Source organism: Pecten maximus, chromosome 7, assembly GCF_902652985.1.
Source record: "Pecten maximus chromosome 7, xPecMax1.1, whole genome shotgun sequence".
Lineage (NCBI taxonomy): Eukaryota > Metazoa > Mollusca > Bivalvia > Pectinida > Pectinidae > Pecten > Pecten maximus.
In genome coordinates this window covers 16254332-16277198 of record NC_047021.1, presented here as the reverse complement: position 1 = coordinate 16277198, position 22867 = coordinate 16254332, and the positions used below count along the sequence as shown (strand labels likewise).

The 22867-nt window shown below is 36.2% G+C and overlaps 1 protein-coding gene across 1 annotated transcript in view; it reads right to left on the bottom strand.

Moving 5' to 3' along the window:
* Positions 1-22254, bottom strand: part of LOC117331090 (plexin-B-like) — a 68553-nt gene extending 46299 nt beyond the window's left edge. Inside the window, exon 1 of the mRNA XM_033889686.1 lies at positions 21852-22254. The gene's annotated coding sequence lies outside the window, so the exon portion shown is untranslated. The remainder of the gene's footprint in view (positions 1-21851) is intronic.
* Positions 22255-22867: the final 613 nt, after the last annotated feature.

The window sequence follows — 22867 nt, the reverse complement described above, 5'->3', positions numbered from 1 at the left end:
CCCCCTGGAGAGTTACATTAACTTAAATTAAGCTACCCCCTGGACAGTTACATTAACTTAGATTAAGCTACCCCCTGGACAGTTACATTAACTTAGATTAAGCTACCCCCTGGAGAGTTACATTAACTTAGATTAAGCTACCCCCTGGACAGTTACATTAACTTAGATTAAGCTACCCCCTGGAGAGTTACATTAACTTAAATTAAGCTACCCCCTGGAGAGTTACATTAACTTAGATTAAGCTACCCCCTGGACAGTTACATTAACTTAGATTAAGCTACCCCCCGGAGAGTTACATTAACTTAGATTAAGCTACCTCCTGGAGAGTTACATTAACTTAGATTAAGCTACCCCCTGGAGAGTTACATTAACTTAGATTAAGCTACCCCCCGGAGAGTTACATTAACTTAGATTAAGCTACCTCCTGGAGAGTTACATTAACTTAGATTAAGCTACCCCCTGGAGAGTTACATTAACTTAGATTAAGCTACCCCCCGGAGAGTTACATTAACTTAGATTAAGCTACCTCCTGGAGAGTTACATTATCTTTGATTAAGCTACCCCCTGGAGAGTTACATTAACTTAGATTAAGCTACCCCCCGGAGAGTTACATTATCGTTGATTAAGCTACCCCCTGGACAGTTACATTAACTTAGATTAAGCTACCCCCTGGACAGTTACATTAACTTAGATTAAGCTACCCCCTGGACAGTTACATTAACTTAGATTAAGCTACCCCCTGGACAGTTACATTAACTTAGATTAAGCTACCCCCTGGAGAGTTACATTATCGTTGATTAAGCTACCCCCTGGACAGTTACATTAACTTAGATTAAGCTACCCCCTGGACAGTTACATTATCGTTGATTAAGCTACCCCCTGGACAGTTACATTAACTTAGATTAAGCTACCCCCTGGACAGTTACATTAACTTAGATTAAGCTACCCCCTGGACAGTTACATTAACTTAGATTAAGCTACCCCCCGGAGAGTTACATTATCTTTGATTAAGCTACCCCCTGGAAAGTTACATTAACTTAGATTAAGCTACCCCCTGGAGAGTTACATTATCTTTGATTAAGCTACCCCCTGGAGAGTTACATTATCTTTGATTAAGCTACCCCCTGGATTTGTTGGTTTGCTGGGTTCATCATCCATTTTGAGGAATGGTCTCCTTGTAGTAGTTGATGACTAGTTCACTGAATATACAGGAGACCCTTCACATGCCATCCATAGCAGTTAGGGTAAAGTGTCTTGTCCATGGACACAACGTCAACACGTACAGACCAGCCAGTTTCTCAAGTCTCCCGAGAAACACAAACCAACAGGGGTAGGGAGCATGGAACCACTCACTTCGAATCCAACCCCTAGCCTCTGGAGAATTACTAATTGAAACATACCACAATTACATGTGATGGTTTGAAGGTCAACAAATACATATAGCAGGAAGGAGTCAAGATTTAGATTACATTACAGTCTTCAATGAATTATTCAGACTGATTTAAGATTAAATGTGAGTTGCTATAGTATCAGCCATCAGTAATTACTTCCTGGATAATTAGACATCATGCTGGAGGTAACGAACATCATAGACCAGCAGTCATAACCAAGTAATACAGTCATAGCCAAATAAGGTCAAACCAATTATCAAACAGTACTGTAACCTGAAATGTGGATTGTCCATCACCTGTTTTGGAGTAAAATATTAAACATTATTCAGATGCAGAGCATGTTTTGAATAATTTTAACTAAACGGAACTACAGTCAAACTTCGATGTTTCGAAGTTCAAGGGACTAACAGAAAAACTTCGAAACAGCGGGACTTCGAATTATTCATGGTTGACAATAGATCGATGTTTTCTTGATAATGACCATATCTGTTAACGTTACATGTCCTCAGTGTCTTCGTGTTGATCGTCGCCTGTCAGGCTCACATCAAAAAGTTTAGTTAATGTATACCTCAAACACAACAAAATAAAAATTCTTTTCATTAATTATACCTAAGCATTTTATTAATTAAACAAAATATGTATTGGTTACAAAACACTTATATCGCGTTTAACAGATAAAGCAAAAGAAGTACAATGCACACTTACGTAAGTCGTTAGGCTTTTCTGCTAAAGACACATGCGTTTACGTTATGTGCATATAAAATACGGAATGCCGATCGGTTAGAGAATGCATGATTGAATGACAAATAATCGATTTACTTGGATATTTATGTATAAGTTTGAAACGTGACACTTTGAATATGAGTGAAGCCATCGCTAACTGTTTGTGTTTAAAATTGGTCCGGTTGTTTTACAGTTCCGTAAAATTTACTCACCGACCGCTGATTTCAATGGCGGCGGAGATTATCAGAGGCGACTACCGAAATGTTTTACCGGAGTGATTAAATGTCATGGCTTCTAAATACACCTTTTATCTATCAATTTGGTCTGATTATTAATTAACCCCATGACCGGGAGTGACAACACACGCTATCGTTATCCCTATTGTCAGTCAGGGCATTTGGGGGAGAGGTGTGAAATCTTGCCGCAGGGGTCACGACAAACACCTGTCCAGTGGTCAGTACAGGTGAATTTTTTGTTCGAATCATGAGATGTCAATTACCTATAATATCATAGCTAACGGGTCACGAAAAAAGTTCGATACATCGAAAACTTCGATTTATAAAAATTCGAATCATACATAGTTTCGTTAGTAGTGTTATATAGTGAGAAAATTCGGGACCAAGCAAAAAGTTCGATACAGCGAGAAATTCGAATCAACGAAGTTCGAATCATCGAGGTTTGACTGTAGTTCAATACATGATTCAGAGAGACAATTGTCATTTATTGCACCTGGTCAAATCTTTTGAGACCATGGAATATGCTGCAGTGTCACAAGGCTAACTAAATGCATCACTATAATACTGGTAACAATATTGATGGTAGCAATGCTTCCAGGGATAGTTTGTAAAACATCTACCGGGTAAGAAAACATGACATGAAGATACAAAATTGTTTATTAATGAAGCATGAAAAAACAAAGAACATTAACAACAGTGATGCAAATTGATCAACACATACATAGCCAAGGGCAGTAACTCTACGCCAATCATACTTAGCCAAGGGCAGTAACTCTACGCCAATCATACATAGCCAAGGGCAGTAACTCTACGCCAATCATACTTAGCCAAGGGCAGTAACTCTACGCCAATCAAGTGATCAACACATACATAGCCAAGGACAGTAACTCTAAGCCAATCAAGTGATCGTCACATACATATCAAAGGGCAGTAACTCTAAGCCATCAAACTCATTTTCTGCTGTTTTTATCTTCCAACACACAAAAAAATAGAAAAAAGAAAAGAACAGTCTTGAAGTAGAAATCCTTTTCCTCATTTGACCTTTAACAACCATGTTTTTCACTTAGAGAACTAAGAAAATCATACTACTCTTGTACATAAAAGAAATTCTCTATATATAAAATATAAGAGAGTTTGGATTTTAGCTCCAGTATATACTGAACAGCCTGGTAGGGACATGCCAGCAGCAGGCTATCTCCCGAGGGACCACCATTATACTGCTGTAACATCAGACACATCACACACCCACACAGAAATCATTCCTACAAATAATTTAACAACAGCTTGGTCCATCTCTTTTTAACCTAGATACAACAGTCTACACATATAGGAAAACCAATTTTTCATAAATTTCAAAATGCATTTTTATAGCTTTATATTTCCAATGAAGTTCTAAACCTGCAATACAAACTAATGGATAAGCACTAAAATATTCATAAATCCCCTATCTGTAAATTGATATTAACATTTGGTATAAAACACCATCCTATATGACCTTGACCCTGGTCGTTATGACACTGTCTACATTGAAACAGACCTATCAAGTTAAGATTACCACATAATAACATGATAATCTAATTCTAATATAAAATGGATTACACCATATTAATTTTATATTACCACAAGTTTCCATGGTGATATCTGCCCAAGGAATGGTCATAACAGTGTGGGTAGCATCCAATTTTCTCTGTTCCATAAAAGTTTTTTTTTAAGGATTGCATCAATTTTGTCCTGGGAGATCGTCACAGCAACTTAATGGTATAAAGTGAGTCATAATCACATTGTTTGGTAGCAAACCTGGCTCTATCAACCGTTTTAAATCCCCATTCATCAGAAATGCAGATTACATCTGAACTGGAATCTAGGCAGAATGAAATAATTGGGGAGGACAATACACATGGTGTAATTTTACAGCTTTCACAGAATATTAAACATCAAAGACACAGAAATCATAGATCAATCACTCCTAGTATTGTATTACACGATCAACGAAGACCATGTGCCTGGATGATTTTCACTTACAGTTTCATGACGACTCAAGCTTTATCCTGATGTAATGGTGTCCTCACAAAGACAATGTTGTTACATAAATCTCATACATAATGCTGTTCTGTCAATTGTTACCCTCTATCATGAGTAAAGCAACCGGAAATTCATCAAATCAACTCAAAAACCCTACTATTGTACTATTTCACTGAGAATTGCTTTAATCTCTTTGAAAGTTTAACATCAAATCAATTAAAAAGTCTTTCAGCAGAAATAATCGAATAGCTGCAATATATATAAAAAAGAGTTTCATATTTTATTATCGGGACAATGATGTTTGCAAACCAATCTGAAAATTCAGGTTAAACAAACGTGCATTACAGCATCACGGCCTGAAAAGCAGCAGCTGCCAAACATGAACCTGCCACGAAATCCAAAACTATCTAAAATAATGTTATAATGTATAACATCAATAGTTTTAAATGTTAAAAAAAAGAAATAATTAATTAGTGCTATGTTGATATTCAAGGGAATCTTTTAATTCTGAGTGGCCTCATAATCTGTATACTATATTTGTATGATTTTAGTTGGTCTTATAACAGGTCATCAACATTAAGAGGTTGGCAGTCCGAGCACTTACACCAGGACATTTCCTACCTCAGTAAGATTCACCCTGAGATAGAACTCATGTCTTTATCCTAAATATCTATAAAACACCAAGGTAGTCTCATTTGTGATTATAATTATGGTAAATATGATATTCAAAAGGTATCTTCAAAGTATAATTTTTTGAATTCGAAATATTTAAATTCTGAATTCCCTTTCAACTTTTTAAAACTGTTCTTGCACAGTACCTGCGCTGAAAACTAACATAAAATTACAGGATGATAAATATTTTCTGCTTCAATAGATATCTTATCCAGTTTTCTTTCAAATTCATTTGTTTGATGTCAATATTAGAAATATTTCACGAGATATCAAATACAGGTGTTTTATAGTTCTCTACTCGACAATGTACCACATTAAACAGCTATAACCAAATCACAATTCTTCATCTGCCTGACTGTCACTGTTTTGGCTCAAAAAACAGACAAGAAATTTTAAAAAATAAATCTGATTGTATGAACCACAACGCATCATGTTTAATTTACCGAAAGAGTGTAAAAACAAGAATGACATGTAATTATATGTGTCGCGCCTGTCCCGCTTTGTCAACATCATAAGCATTTTACATGTGTACCAGAGGATAAATTTGAAGAGACTTATGAAATTTATTGAAGTCCATAAAATTTGACTTTTTTACCCAAAAAATACTATAATCTATGAATTGATTTTAATGTAGTAGACTCTACTACCCATGCTACATCTATGATTGAGGTTTTGTAACTCTACCTTTGTCAGAAACAGAGCTAAACGCAAGACCTTAACATTGTTGACGCGCCAACGCCATCAGAAAAGCACCGCTTTTCCAACATCCATCATAGGCAACACAAAAATGCGTAAATTATTGGAAGTTATTATCAATGCATGTAACAGCTTTTTAACTTCTTAAAATCCACAAAACTTTGACATTTTTAACCAAAACTCCATCTAGGTATTCCAAACCTCTTTGCTTATCATGATTTGAGTTGTACAATCGATGATCTAACTATATGGATTTGAGAAATTTTGTTGCTATAGTAATTATATTTCCTGAGAAACTGAGCACATTAAATTTAACTTCTTGATGTAGATATTTTTGTAGAATGCTGTGTTTACCCTCATATTTTCTACCAATCTACCAAATGAAGGCGTGAAATGTATCAGCTTTGCACTTCCTTCATTGTGACAAAAATAGATCAAACATCTATTACAGAACAATCCACAAGTGTCTGTAAGATTAAACAATAATAGGTCCAATACTTTAATAATCATGGGTCATTTCACATTAATAGTATTTTGACCCCGGGGTCATTTCACCATGATTCAAAACACCATGCTACACCGGCTTTTTCTCAATTGTGCTTCACACCTAGTTCACAAATTGCTTTAATCCCTTTTTTATTTTTCGCTATATATTTAATCATCAAACTCCTCTCAATGTACATCTTGTAAGATAGATCACTAAAACTTATGTGTATAATAATGAGGCCAAACAAATATAGGTAAAATTTATTGTATATGTAGGTGTTTTTATAGGGTCATTCAGTTAACAGGAAAACAAACTTTTCTTGCTATGCCTGACTGGGACACTGAAGGATAAAATAAGTCTCTATCATGCAATAGGAGCAGTACCTAGCTAGCATTGTAAGAGGCGACTTACTTTGGGATCTTTATCCTTTCTAAACAACTTTCATCTTCCAAATGTATCCTTTGGCACTGCCCCACTTTTGGCCTTAGTTGAGCATTTGCCCCTGTGAGGAAAGCTTTGGGTTCTGTCACCTGGCTGCGCTCAGCATTCATGGAAGTGGAATGACTGCAATGGTTTGCCCATTGTCAGAATAATGTGACCAGGTGGAGTGGGATGACTGGTTCGTCCATTGTCAGTATAATGTGACCGGGTGGAGTGGGATGACTGGTTTGACCATTGTCAGTATAATGTGACCGGGTGGAGTGGGATGACTGGTTTGCCCATTGTCAGTATAATGTGACCGGGTTGAGTGGGATGACTGGTTTGACCATTGTCAGTATAATGTGACCGGGTGGAGTGGGATGACTGGTTTGACCATTGTCAGTATAATGTGACCAGGTGGAGTGGATGACTGGTTTGCCCATTGTCAGTATAATGTGACCGGGTGGAGTCGGATGACTGGTTTGACCATTGTCAGTATAATGTGACCGGGTGGAGTGGGATGACTGGTTTGACCATTGTCATTATAATGTGACCGGGTGGAGTGGGATGACTGGTTTGACCATTGTCAGTATAATGTGACCAGGTGGAGTGGGATGACTGGTTCGCCGTTTGTCAGTATAATGTGACCGGGTGGAGTGGGACAACTGGTTCGCCGATTGTCAGTATAATGTGACCGGGTGGAGTGGGACGACTGGTTTGACCATTGTCAGTATAATGTGACCAGGTGGAGTGGATGACTGGTTTGCCCATTGTCAGTATAATGTGACCGGGTGGAGTGGGATGACTGGTTTGACCATTGTCTGTATAATGTGACTGGGGAGTGGGATGACTGGTTTGACCATTGTCAGTATAATGTGACCGGGTGGAGTGGGATGACTGGTTTGACCATTGTCAGTATAATGTGACCGGGTGGAGTGGGATGACTGGTTTGACCATTGTCAGTATAATGTGACCGGGTGGAGTGGGATGACTGGTTTGACCATTGTCAGTATAATGTGACCGGGTGGAGGGGATGACTGGTTTGACCATTGTCAGTATAATGTGACCGGGTGGAGTGGGATGACTGGTTTGACCATGCATTGTCAGTATAATGTGACCGGGTGGAGTGGGATGACTGGTTTGACCATTGTCAGTATAATGTGACCGGGTGGAGTGTCCTGCTGTATGCCTCTGGACAGTATTATAGTATACTTCAGTGAGGTAGCACTATAAAGTCGACATCAGTTCCCCGCTATCACAAGGAGACAAACATAACGAAGCCTCCCAAAACACACACACATGCATCTTACACACAGTCTATCATGTTAATTCCATGTTGGTCATGTTTAGTCATCACACTTGTAGTTATAATAGAGCTTGTTTGAAATCATGTAACTGATGAATATTCAAACATGCAGTTGTGCCAATATACCGATCTCTTGCCTGAAGAACAAAATGCATGCATGGAAGCACGACTTTTTCTGTTTGTTTGTTCGCTGGGTTTATCGCCCCGTGAACAGCCAGGGTCATTTTAATGCAGAACCTCACTGGACAACATACAGGAGGCCGATCGCATAAAGTGTCTTGCCAAGGACCCTGGAACCACGATAGTACAGACAGACCCATTTCTTAGCTTCACGAGAAACACGAACCTACACGGGTAGGGAGTATTGAACCACGCACCTCAGATCTTCACAGAGGTGCGTTAAGTTCATTGCTTCATACCCTTGTCGGTTTGTATCTCTAGTGAAGCCGAGACTTTTTCAGGGCCAATTTAGATTTACAAACAATTAGTATAATCATACAGAAAAATTACTTTTAAATGAAAAATAGTCTGTAGCCAGACACACTTCAAACCAGATCCTAAATTTAATGGCAACAACTTTAATTCCAACTCTTTGGTCACATGTCTCACATGCTAGGGCAGTGCCTTCTCGACTACATCAAATCCTATCTGTGACCTTATCTATGAAGAGCTATTCCCTTGATATCCTTGAACCACTTCCAATCAATACCAGACAGGGTGACTTAGACAAAGTCATAAATTTATCTATTGAGAATCCAACAAACTAATTCAATTTCCTTGTAAAATTTTGCCTTAAAAGAGATAAAGAGTTTTGTATGCTATAGAATTCCCGAATGATTTTCCCCACATTACCTCTTTTCCTGAAAAAAAACATTTGATCTGTAACATAACACAATGTAACGGATATAACTCCAATCTTGACCACCATGCTGTGTTTCCGCTTGGTAATCCCCTAGTAATGTGACTATAATGCTTCCTATACTATGATGGAACTGTCCAATATGTGTCTAGGAGCTCTAAATATCTCCAGGCACACTATCTTCACATACAGACCCAATCTTCTTCAAATTGTTCCGAAGAAAAAAAAATGAAGGTCATTGCTAGTGATTTCATTGGCCAAGGACATGAAGCCTTAAATATATAGATCTGTAGACGATCTGAAGGCTGATATACCATGAATCAGAAAATGAGAGGGCAACACCAAAACTGGACATTCAATATATAAACAGGGCTGAACATTTAAACATATACCCAAAACAGGGATGAACATTTTGACATATACCAAAACAGCCTGGGTTGAACATTTGAACATATACCAAAAACAGCCTGGGTTGAACATTTCAACATATACCAAAAACAGCCTTGGTTGAATTTTTCAACATATACCGTACTTTGGGATATTTTGGATGTGGTTATATTTTGGTTTATTTGGCCCCTGGGGTGAATGAGTCAAAATTAAACACACCAAAATTAGACGAAAAATTTTGTCGGAACAATATCCGGATTATAGCAACCGTCTTTCCGTTCATTTACTACATACCTATTACTAGCTTCCGCGATCTGTGTTGGAATATTGTTTTTTGATAAAAACGTGTCAGTAAAGGTATGTTTTCATCAAAATGTGTCATAAAATTCATTTACGTTGTTTTCATATTGATTGTTGTATTAGCTTTGTTCAAGAACAAGTCGCGTCTCGTTCGATCAATTAACTTGTATACAAAGTGACTTGACTGTTTTCCTGTGCAACCAGGTGAGACGAAATACAAAGACTTTCGTAGCATAATGAACAAACATATCAATTACATAACTACAGGTAAGTGCCAAAATTTTACACACATGATGGTAAACGCCAAAATTTGACGCACTGATATTTAACCACCCTATTTTGAGCAAAAAATGCCAAAATATCCAAAAGTACAGTACCCAAAACGGCCTGGGTTGAACATTTCAAGATAATTACCCAAAACGGCCTGGGTTGAACATTTCAAGATAATTACCCAAAACGGCCTGGGTTGAACATTTCAAGATAATTACCCAAAACAGCCTGGGTTGAACAAACAGGGTTGGACATTTCAATTCATGACATAATCTGCTGCCTGTCATCCAGTGAAATCGTCTATGGAATATTTTTGCTGATGTCACCAGTGTAATATACCCTGGGGCGTTTTTCATTGGCTAATATATACCAGTCAGTAATCGATTGTAACATCAACAATGGACAATGACATTATGTCATGAATTGAACATGGCACAATAAAATGGCTGCAACAGTTTGAGTTATGTGTCTTAAACTTATTTTCATTTCATATAAGATTTTATGAAACTTGTCTTGAAGTTTTAGTTTTTTGTGAGCTTTAATAAGAACTTCTAAGACTTTATAAAATTGTATGAACTAATTACGATCCTTTGTATATATACTGTACATGCATAATAGCCAAATTCTAGCATTTGACCAAAACCTGACAGAACATTCCAATGTACAATATATGTACCAAAAACCTGACTGAACATTCCAACGTACAATATATGTACCAAAAACCTGACTGAACATTCCAACGTACAATATATGCACCCAAAACCTGACTGAACATTCCAACGTACAATATATGTACCCAAGCCAGGACTGAACATTCCAATTATACTAAAACACTGCCCCAGTCAGATAGTTATTCATGAATATTCATGAATATTCTTCCCATGGGACTGAACATCCTACTATGTAATGAGAGGTTTACCAACAAGTGTTGATCGGTTGATTAGCATATCTTTACCACATCAAATACATTAATTTTCAAATGGTGTAAAGAATTTACAGTGTTAGATAACATTTGAACACATTTTCCCTACGCCTAACCTTCATACTACTTCAAAGGGTACCATTCAATACACCATTCCTGTCACCAAATAGGAAACAATAGTTGCAAATTTTTATGTCATACATGAATTAGCAAACAAAAAGCACCAAAGCACAATATCAGAATGAAAAGACTATCAAATGTCTTTGTATGCACATCTGGGTAGCATGAAATATTTCAACCCCATGGTGACTGAGCACATGATAACTTGGACTCAATTTAGAAGATTGGGTTTATGGAACAGCAATAGACATGGGTGGGCTTATTACCAGGCGTGGGTTTATTGTTGGATATTAAATGAAGTAGAGGTTTATGGAGATTAATATGTGAGTATATAGGCCAGAAAAAAAAAATTTACAACAAAAGGAGTCAAGACTTTTTATGTATATATAACTTACCACATTGTCTTTCAAATGAAAGAATTAAATTTCAGAAGTGTTATAAGACCACTGTTATAGGTCAAACCTGACCAATGAAATATAATAACAATACATATGACCTCACAGTCATATGACCTCTAGAACATTCAGTCCTGGAGAACCAGACTTTCTATTAAGAGAAGGAGAAATCTGTACTGGTTATCCTGTGTTTTAATTCATTACTATAAAATGGTCACATGTTGCCCAGGATGCTTCATCCCAATCAGTGTTTGTAAATTAAACATTTCCCATTTATTTACATTCACTGCAGGGTAGTATTGAGTCAGGCCATTTCTTATCTCTATTTCAGCCAATTAGCTTTTGAGTTTTGTAAACGTTGCTAGGAGCTGGAAGCTGTGGAGTGTCTGTAACACAGGTAAGAGGATGTGGTACCCTTTTGCCTGTCACAGCCATATTTCTGATAGATTACACAGCTTCCAGTAACATTATCCTGTCTACCCTCTGTACTCCTGAAATACAAAGCCTTCAGGTCTTACTGTCCCTGTTTCTGTAACAATACAACCTCTAACAGGTTACAGTGCTATCAACCACTTTCCATTTTTTCATCAGCCAGGAATTTTATTAATAATGAGTCATATATAAACAGCACACCTTCATTGTTAACTATTTACCTGCTCTCCTCCTGTATAATTAATGTACACAAGTTAATTAGTTGTGTAAATCAACAGCTATACGATAAGAATGTTTCACAATACTGGGGATCACATACCAAGAGTCCGACAGCTAAGTTTCCACATCCTAGAATATCCTATATATCAGTCACTAACAATCGATCAGAAAAGGTATGACTAATCCATGTCAATGACATCCATTTTAGTTACTTATCTACTGCAGGTATGACCTCATCATTTCTACTGTTCTCACCTATGTATTTATCTTCCAATATCAAATACTCTCCTTGTAAGGTTGTGGACAGAGGCTTGGGGCTTATTTGTGAATAAATATGATAAAAGCTGTCTGCCAGCAAATAAAATCTACTAGTCCTCACTTTTTAATAAGCTTTCTTTTTAGAAATATGTAGATGGTAATATTTTGGACCAACTATTTGATAAAATCTACTACCTGCCTGAGAACATATTAGAATGACCCTACTTTCAAGTTTATTGATATATGGCTCAGAAGTATGGGGTTTCGAAAATTGTAGTCAAATTGAACAAATTCATCTTAAATTTTGCAAACGCATATTAAAAGTTAGAAGCAGTACTCCAAATTATTTGGTATATGGCGAATTGGGTTAGGTTTAAATTTCCACTAGAAGTTGATATTAAACTGAGAATGCTATCATTTTGGAACAAAATTTTACAAAATGAAAACAAATTAAGTAGCATATTGTATAAACTAATCTCAAAATTGCATGCTGAAGGATCCTATAGCTTCAAATGGATAACTTATATTAAAAATATTTTTGATGAAGCTGGTTACTCGAACATTTTCATGAACGATATACAAATGATTGAGGACTTTTATAAATGTATCATGAGGCAACACTTTCAGGATCAATTTATTCAGAAATGGTATTCAAATGTTGAAAACTTGTCTAATGGTCATACTTATTTATTATTCAAACCGGAATTTGGTTTTGAAAATTATCTTACTAAGTTATCAGAAAGAAATAGAATAATTCTAACCAAATTTCGCACGTCTAATTTTAAAATGCCAATCGAGACAGGTAGATGGCATAATGTGTTAAAAGAAGAAAGGATATGTATTTTATGTAATGAAAATGTTGGAGATGAGTTTCACTATTTGTTTATGTGTAAGCATGAAGGAGTCAAAATTATACGCTCAAAATATATACCACAATATTACTGTAATAATCCAAGCTTGCATAAAATGAGTGGTTTAATATCAATATGTAATATTCAATTACTGAAGAAAATTTCACTGTTTATTAGAAAATTGACGGTGCTTTTGTGAAGTTATTTATATATAGCTATAAAGACTGTAATTAATATAACTGTGTAGAAATGTAAGCTCATACATGTAGTTAGATTTTTTAATTTATTCTATTTCACATTTCAATCAAGATGTGTAATATCTATACTGTATGTATTTATTCAAGATCAACTCTTTAATTATAAGATTAGAGTAGGTATTGTTATATAGATATATGATACACATGCATATTCTACAATTATGGTCTAAAATTAATTCTAAAAATCTACACTGTTCTACTGTCCATCTTGCCATGTGTTGTTTCATGATGTAATCCATGTTACACATATCAATGTGTCTGGGTGACTAAAATAAAATCTGAATCTGATAAATCTATGATAGTGACATCATCGTTTTGATGCATGACTTCAAATATTTGTCGGTCAGTAGCACTGCATCAACAAGTATCCAATATACCTGTCTCCACTTGGTCACCGGATGACTAACCTCGGTCTATGACATGGCTACACATTCTCTTTAGGTTTTCTCCAGTGTATGACAACAAACCAGTCAAATCAAGATACTCTATAAAAAGAGTCATATCAGATGAAATGCATAAATGTAATTCTAGTGACTGCAAGGAAAATCGCGATCGGAGCAGCCTCAGAGGGATCACTTGTACCAGATTAAACACCAGTAGAGCTATGACGAATGTCTCACACAGAATTCTGGCTGATGTAAAATAGATTTCCCTAGAATTTAATTATGTCAAAATCATCACAAGATTATTTTTGATTGGCTACTAAAGGAACTGACCCTTGATTAGCATACACAATCAATTAACCTAGGTCTGAACTAGGTTTTGCCCAGAGGGAGTCAAAGGAGTCGATTAGATTGCCATTCTCTGACAAGCTTCAATACTTACTCTAAATAGCCATCATCATATTCCTGTCGATGGCGTCACACTCTACCTTTCATACAAACGGATACTTCACCCCAGAGAATTCTCTTCGATGTTCCAATTATCAAAACTGGTAATATAGTTATCAGAATTCTGACAAAACAACCTCATCGCTGTCATTAGTTTTTCAGTATATATGTGTTTTATGTCTTATATCATGATGACATTTACAGGGTTCACTCTACAGCTTGACATTAGCAACTGTAACAGTATTCATTCTAAACTATCCGGATTATACAAAAGTTTCACTACGTATATATTACTCGGACATTTGTCGAAAAACCATGGTTACAATATCTTTACTACAAGACACAAGTTCTGGAAATGACAGACCACACATTTACATCTGAATGGCACAAATGAGATATTTAGTGAAACGTCAAAATATGTGGAGAATTCTACTTCCTTTTACATAAATCCATTCATCCAAATACCTAAAACACTACTTCATTCATATTCTACGAGTATCTTTAGACAAACAAAAATGCAACGTGTAAAAAACTAAACATATATTACAATTTACAGTATACAATATTTGACCAATTGAGTATAGTCTGTCCCTTCAGATTTCTATTTTCAGTATTATCACACAGCTATATCATTTAATGAAGGAGAATCTCAACACCACAAGGAGGTTGATATTCTATATCATCGGTATGTTTGACCTCTATGCAGCTGTCATCAGGACACGGATATAACAGTTATATAATCAATTAATCAATACAATTTGAGAGTTTAATTCACATCAGGTACCTCATCAGGCAATTAACTACTAGTCATATGGCACATGGCTCAATTATGCTTCTATCGTCCCTTTTCAATAAATCAGACACTGCGAAATCCACCATGGGAAATTAATACAATATATGTATATACATTTATGTAGATACAGTCATACAAATTTGGAAAAAAACATACAATTTGTATAGCTAGGTAGATACATTGTATGTTGCTTAAGGTACAGACATACATCATCTGAAGCTATAGTTAGATATGCAATGTATGTAGCTAGGTAGATATACAATGCATGTAGCTTGGTACAGACATTATACAATGTATGTAGCTAGGTAGATATACAATGCATGTAGCTTGGTACAGACATTATACAATGTATGTAGCTAGGTACAGACATTATACAATGTATGAAGCTATAGTTACAGACATTATACAATGTATGTAGCTGGGTACAGACATACAATGTATGTAGCTATAGTTACAGACAGTATACAATGTATGTAGCTGGGTACAGACATACATTGTATGTAGCTAGGTACAGACATTATACAATGTATGTAGCTATAGGTAGACATTATACAATGTATATAGCTAGGTACAGACATTATACAATGTATGTAGCTATAGTTATTATACAATGTATGTAGCTATAGGTACAGACATTATACAATGTATGTAGCTATAGATACAGACATTATACAGTGTATTTAGCTACAATTATTATACAATGTATGTAGCTATATGTACAGACATTATACAATGTATTTAGCTATAGATACAGACATTATACAGTGTATTTAGCTACAATTATTATACAATGTATGTAGCTATAGGTACAGACATTATACAATGTATTTAGCTATAGGTACAGACATTATACAATGTATGTAGCTAGGTGCACATACATACAACTACATGTACAATGTACATAGCTATAGACATACACTATGTATACATTGCAATGTACATCTGTAATACACTAGGAAGGTAATACCATGTATATCAACTCCTACACTTGATTTAATACCACATTAATTTTATCACCTGTATCCCCATGTAAAGGTCACCTTGATGTGTCACCAACATTAAAACACCTGATAATGGGCAGGTGATACAGTAATGGATGACCAGCCAGCTGTTCATAACTGTTACACCTCATAGATTTCCTCATAAAACATTTGGATGACCCACGGATATGAATTATTATCTTGTATAGAATTTATATTTTGTGCCACAGCAGTTCACATTGACCTATTTTTATGTATCGGGTCATTTACAAGATCAAGTGATGTTTCTTCATCGATGAACATTTATATGTAAATGGTGAGATTTACAGCTGTATTCATATATACTGTACCATGTGCCTGCGGGTTGGTCCATTTAATAGAATTGTATAATGATACAATGTTCCTATATAATAACATCTGATTGGCCAGTATATATACCCAGCTTGTACTTAGCTGTGACATTACATGATCTGTAATAGATCACAAGTCTCATGAAGTAAAAGACAAACTTCACATATTTTACAACATTTCTTTTAAAACTTTCAATATCATAATGTATAATAATCACAGTAAAACTTTCAAAAAAAAATGGTGCACATTAATTTCACCACATCAATCAGAACCACAAAAGTCACTAAACCAAACAATTTGCACCCTGAGAAATAATATATGATATATTAAATGATAACGGAGTTATACTTTGAAATTACACAACTTTCCAAGATAACTAAATATTTCAGATCTACCAATCAGTCAGCTGTGGCTAAACTTTCCCTGAACTTTCACAGAACCAGCAAAGGCATCAATGTTGGAAAGACCTGGTAAAAAAAGCTATGAAAAAAAACAATTGTTAATTTGAATAAATACAACTGCAAGGCTTTCTAAATTAAATATCTTTGTCTAACAATACTCCATTAACACAGGACTAAACATTGATCAGCACATTAGCTTATAGTAAGAAATATCGCCATGTGTAAATGTGTGGATAAGATTTACTATATGGAGACACACCTTTCCAGTAAACCATCCACCCGGGCGTCACAGGAAACAGGGTCTGTATAATGGTTTAGGTGACTGATCTTAACACCGCGCCAAAACAACAGGAAAATGTCAAACAAAATGAAAGATTGATTAGTAATTTGCATTTAGAATACAAAAAACAGCGTTCTATCAGAAAAAATTTGTAGACTAGTAAACTTCAAAATGCACGATATATAGGCATGACAAATTCAGGGCAAGAACAAATCTGAGAGAAAATAGGAACATTGATGTAATGCTGATGGAAACAGGGAATGTTTGTGGGGACAGCCATAAAGGAGAATAGAATTTGTGAAATTCAAGACTTCACAGCTACATGGTGATGAATAGGACTTTATAGAAAGCAATTTGTCTTCTCTCAAGTTTTATTCGAGTTTTAGGTAAAAATATTCATTAGATCTAACATTGGTGATGTAACATTTTCAGAGTTTGAATTTAAGACTTACTGCATTTAGAGGTATACACATTGGAAATTTAATTAGGAAAATGCACTGTTGCATATCTTTGTTGCAAGGTGTCTTCAGTAGAATAAAAACATTCAATTCAGGGGCTGTAATTAATTCTAGAGGAAATGATAACAGGAAACGGGGTTTTTTTTATCTTCTTTTGAGCAAATTATTTCATTTTTTGAGGGAGACAAATTGATTTAAGAATTTACATTAAAAAAAAATCTGAATCTAGATAATTTCAGTTTCAAGCAAAATTCCCAAAACTTTACTCCTGAATCTTCTAAAATGAGACAAAAAACCCTGCTGTGAACTGTTGTAGCAGACATGGCACTAGAGACTAACAATGGCCCACCTCCCCAGATTTTACAATTTATCTCTAAACCTCAGACTAGCTCTCATACAATGGATGAACCCTGCACCAAATAATTGAAATAAATTTATCTTCCTTGAAAATGGAAAAAGGAAACATGCAGTCGGAATGGATCAGGACTTCTCAGATAATTGGATCAATTTATCTCGGAGTTAAACAAACAGCTATATTTTTATTACCTTTGGCAGAGCCCTGTGATTAGCTAGTGTATGTAAAATGCCTAGTAATAAATGCCTCCACTATGTATTCCAATTGATTTATGTACACAAACCTTCCTAAATAGAAGACAGATAATTAGAGAGGTAAAAAAAACTACAGAAATCTCATCTCATTCTTATGTGATGTTTATAAGTATTCACTAATAACAACTCAAGCTTTAGTGTTGGTATAATAATTCTATGTTCAAATTAAATACACAATTCAAATTTACCTTCATCCCAAAGACTTCACAGGACATAGTAATGCAGTTTATATATTACACGTATATATTCAAATCATCAGTCATTGGTATATATTTAAATTATCATTGGTGTATATATTCAAATTATCCTTGGGCCTACTGTAGCTACGCATTAAACGATTGAGTGGCTTCGCGCAATAACCATCATAATTATCGCGAAATGAAGAACATTTAACGATCAATTAACATTGAATTAAATAAAATACTATCATTTTACTTAAATACTTAAAAACTTTATAAATGTGCCATTGTTCAGGCCGCTGTTGTTACGAATCAGATTTACGATGGATGTGTTTGTGTCTAATGATTTTACTCTGCCGAGATTTTCGCCGATATTGACTCGAATAGTTCGAACTCGCGCTTATTTTCTGAAGCATAATTTCGAATAATTCGAACAGGTTCGTCAATATTTATTTAATTTTGTTCGAACTAACCGGAGGTTTACCGTATCTAAATTATCATTGGTTGACGGCTTTTTGAGGCTTTGGCTACACACAACTTCAAATTCTTCAGAAACCGAGAAGAAAAGGCCCCATCCTATATAAGCAGGAAAAAAACGGTATTATAACATAGAATTAAGAATGTTTCATACAAACAGACCTATAAAGATTATAATGTGTATATATACCTGTCTGTAGATTATTCACCTAGCCATGGTTATAAATCTCCATTTATCATCCCCAGTATTGTCTAATAAACCTTCGGTCATTAAATAGATGAAAGTCAAGTTTACACGGTCGGGTGACCAACACCTAGAATATCATTCTACCTGCTTCAAGTGATTCATACACCATCACAATATATGACTCTGTAAAAATCCATTTTCATTAAATTTGAAGTGGTTTTGTCAGAGTTTTAATACCAAATGTAAAAATCTGCTATCAGTTTGTACAATTTTTTAGTGCAAGTTTTATATTTCAATCAATATTTTTAATTTACTTGGAAGATTTTAATGTGCTGCTGGTCTGACTTAACTCCTGAGGAAGAGGAAATTCTCACCTCGACACCTGTACATGTTCTATCTGTAGTGAAGAGTCGGATGTTGATCTACCTCATTCTTACTATTGATGAAACTCCTCTATAAACTTTATTTGTAACCTTCTAATAAAGGTCTAAGAGAACTCACTAGTGTACCTGTTTATAAGTACCTCACCTGTATCGACAGTTTACCTGTCTATAAGTACCTCACCTGTACCAACAACATTTTACCTGTCTATAAGTACCTCACCTGTATCGACAGTTTACCTGTCTATAAGTACCTCACCTGTACCAACAACATTTTACCTGTCTATAAGTACCTCACCTGTATCGACAGTTTACCTGTCTATAAGTACCTCACCTGTACCAACAACATTTTACCTGTCTATAAGTACCTCACCTGTATCGACAGTTTACCTGTCTATAAGTACCTCACCTGTACCAACAACATTTTACCTGTCTATAAGTACCTCACCTATATCAACAAAATTTTACCTGTCTATAAGTACCTCACATGTACCAACAACATTTTACCTGTCTATAAGTACCTCACATGTACCAACAACTTTTACCTGTCTATAAGTACCTCACATGTTCCAACAACATTTTACCTGTCCATAAGTACCTCACATGTACCAACAACATTTTACCTGTCTAGTGTCTATAAACATCACACCTCACAGGTACATTTATTTCTAGAGACTTTGATAAGAATGGGATATCATCATCATCATCATCATCATCATCATGACATCATATATCTTTGTTTTGTAATCATTAAGTTAGATGAGAACTATAGGCATTATTGAACAGCTGACAATACAGACTATGTAAAACATTAACTATCCTAGAATGAACTTGCTAGCTCTGAGGAGCACTGCAGTGTTTTATAATACTCCCTAGAGAGATGCTGAGTGATGTAACCATTGGCCCTGATGTAAATCAATGATGTCCCATATATTGTATTAATGTACCTGGTAATATCCTCGCAATCACTGAAGAAGTAGGCCTCATAGAGAATTCAGTATAACCCTTGAAATTCACCAATACTCCTGGTAACCTAGATACTCAAGGAATTCTCAACACAGCAGAAATTCATAAACTCCTGAAACATGCAGATACTCCAGCAAACCTCTCAGAAACTCCTGGTAGGGAACTCTTCAGACATACTAAATATCCCATAAACCCCTAGGTACTATAGAAAACCTCTCAGGGACTCCTGGGAACTCTCAGACATACCAAATACCCCATAAACCCCTAGGTACTATAGAAAACCTCTCAGGGACTCCTGGGAACTCTCAGACATACCAAATACCCCATAAACCCCTAGGTACTATAGAAAACCTCTCAGGGACTCCTGGGAACTCTCAGACTTACCAAATACCCCATAAACCCCTAGGTACTATAGAAAACCTCTCAGGGACTCCTGGGAACTCTCAGACTTACCAAATACCCCATAAACCCCTAGATACTATAGAACTCTCAGTAACTGAACTGAGAATTCTCAGAAACTGACATGGAAACTCTCAGAAACTGACATGGGAATTCTCAGACATACAAAATACCCCATCCCACAGATACTGTAGAAAAACTCTCAGAAACTGACCTGGGAACTCTCAGAAACTGACATGGAAACTCTCAGAAACTGACATGGAAACTCTCAGAAACTGACCTGGGAACTCTCAGAAACTGACATGGAAACTCTCAGAAACTGACATGGAAACTCTCAGACATACCAAATACTCAATCCCACAGATACTGTAGAAAACCTCTCAGAAACTGACCTGGGAACTCTTCAAGATACTATAGATACTTTAAGATACAGACGTATTATGACAGGGTTTGTACAGTTTAAACCAGGGTAATAATCGGGCTATATTGAGGGTTATAAATACCCTACTACAAGGTTAGCATGTTATTTATTATTTCAGTTTTTGGATCAAAACAATATTAGGGTACATTGTTTTGTAGCAAAAATTTCTGGTGGGAAAGCCAAAAACAGACTTTTGGAGAATCAGCAACAACCAGCTTCAGCGAAGGGATATCAAAGAAAGCAGAAATTTCTCTTCTTATTAAGAAAATTGGAAACCCTACTTCAGGCCTAGGGTACATGAAGAAAGCACAAAGAAGAGTTCATCCTAAATTAATATTATAGAATATCATTGAATCTAATACAAAGTAGACTGATTGACGCGCTTCCGACTAGAATGAGAACTGCCTAGCAATACATTACAAGACAGAATTAATCACAGATATATCACTCCCTGTCGATGTATAATATAAACAGAATTAATCACAGATATGTCAATGTACAATATAAACAATCAGATTTACCTTATATATAAAATCAAACTGTCCTGTATTTCTCAACACTATCTACTTTCACCATCAGCCTTTTTTTCCCTGGAGAATGTTCAAATATTTACACGAGATGCCAGTGATAAGAGTTAATCTTTTGAACACAGTTATGACATAGGTAGGTAGATTCACCTGAGTGAAACTTCTTCAGTGTGTTTTAGTGTGCCAAAAACAAGAATAACAAAAATATATCAGCTATGTCTCTGACTGACGAGTGCCGATCTGGAGATTTCAAATTCCATTGTTCCCGTCCGGGGATGACTTTATATAATCGATAATCAGTATAGATATATATTATACATATTTGTAAGTTGACAATGCTTTTTCTGTCGCGCCAGTCGACACATCAAAGTATCCCAGGTAGGTACCTACCTTGTGTGTACTGCACATGTGTACTTTCTTCACACTAATCCAGTATGACAGTGATATTCCAAGTTGTCACCAAAAAGTGAAGATACTTTCTTCGATTTTTCAATAAAAACTGAAACAAAACGATGAGAGGAATATCACACTAATTCACCCGTAGGATCCACAACAGGTGATAAAATACAGGTAGCCGCCAATCTCCGAACAAAGACAGTTCAAAATTTTAAAATGTGGCACAATTACGAGATAAGTGATCCCACACACCAGAAAACGTGGAATTGGATGTTCCTGGGAGTCGGAAGTGTTAGAAAGTATAAATCCAGAGGACTAAGAGTCACTACCCCGGGACACAAAGGACTGGTAACAGCACATGTTATGAATGAGTGTGTGTACACATACACAGACCAGACGGACTGCAGACCCACTCACTAGGATCTCAGCGCCGAGATACCGAGAGCAGACGCTCACACAGTAGCAGGCAGGCTGTTCGGCACGGCTCACAGAAGGCTGCACTAACTCACGGAAGTTTCTATCTGAGAGGTACAACTGGTTCCGACCTCGTGTCTTACAAGGACTGGTCCAGGATGCGAGCTGGTTTCCGGTAATTTGGTACGAAAGGACTGGACTACAGGGCTTAGTGAGAAACGAGTGACCGACAGTGTCTTGGAGACAGAATCTGGAGACCCGCGGGATTTTGGCTCTCACAGACAGTAGCTGGTATTAGAGAATCAGAAACGCACTAGTAGTGTGTCTCACTGAGGGATAGATGAAATGCAAAGGAGTTGGTATTTGAGACACAACCAGAAGACAGAAGTGACTTGCGGGAGTTATAGAGGAGTGACGCGCATGAGTTGTTATAGAGGAGTGACTCGCGGGAGTTGCTATAGAGGAATGACGCGCATGAGTTGTTATAGAGTAATGACGCGCATGAGTTGTTATAGAGGAGTGACTCGCGGGAGTTGCTATAGAAGAGTGGCGCGCGGGAGTTGTTATAGAGGAATAACGCGCGGGAGTTGGTATAG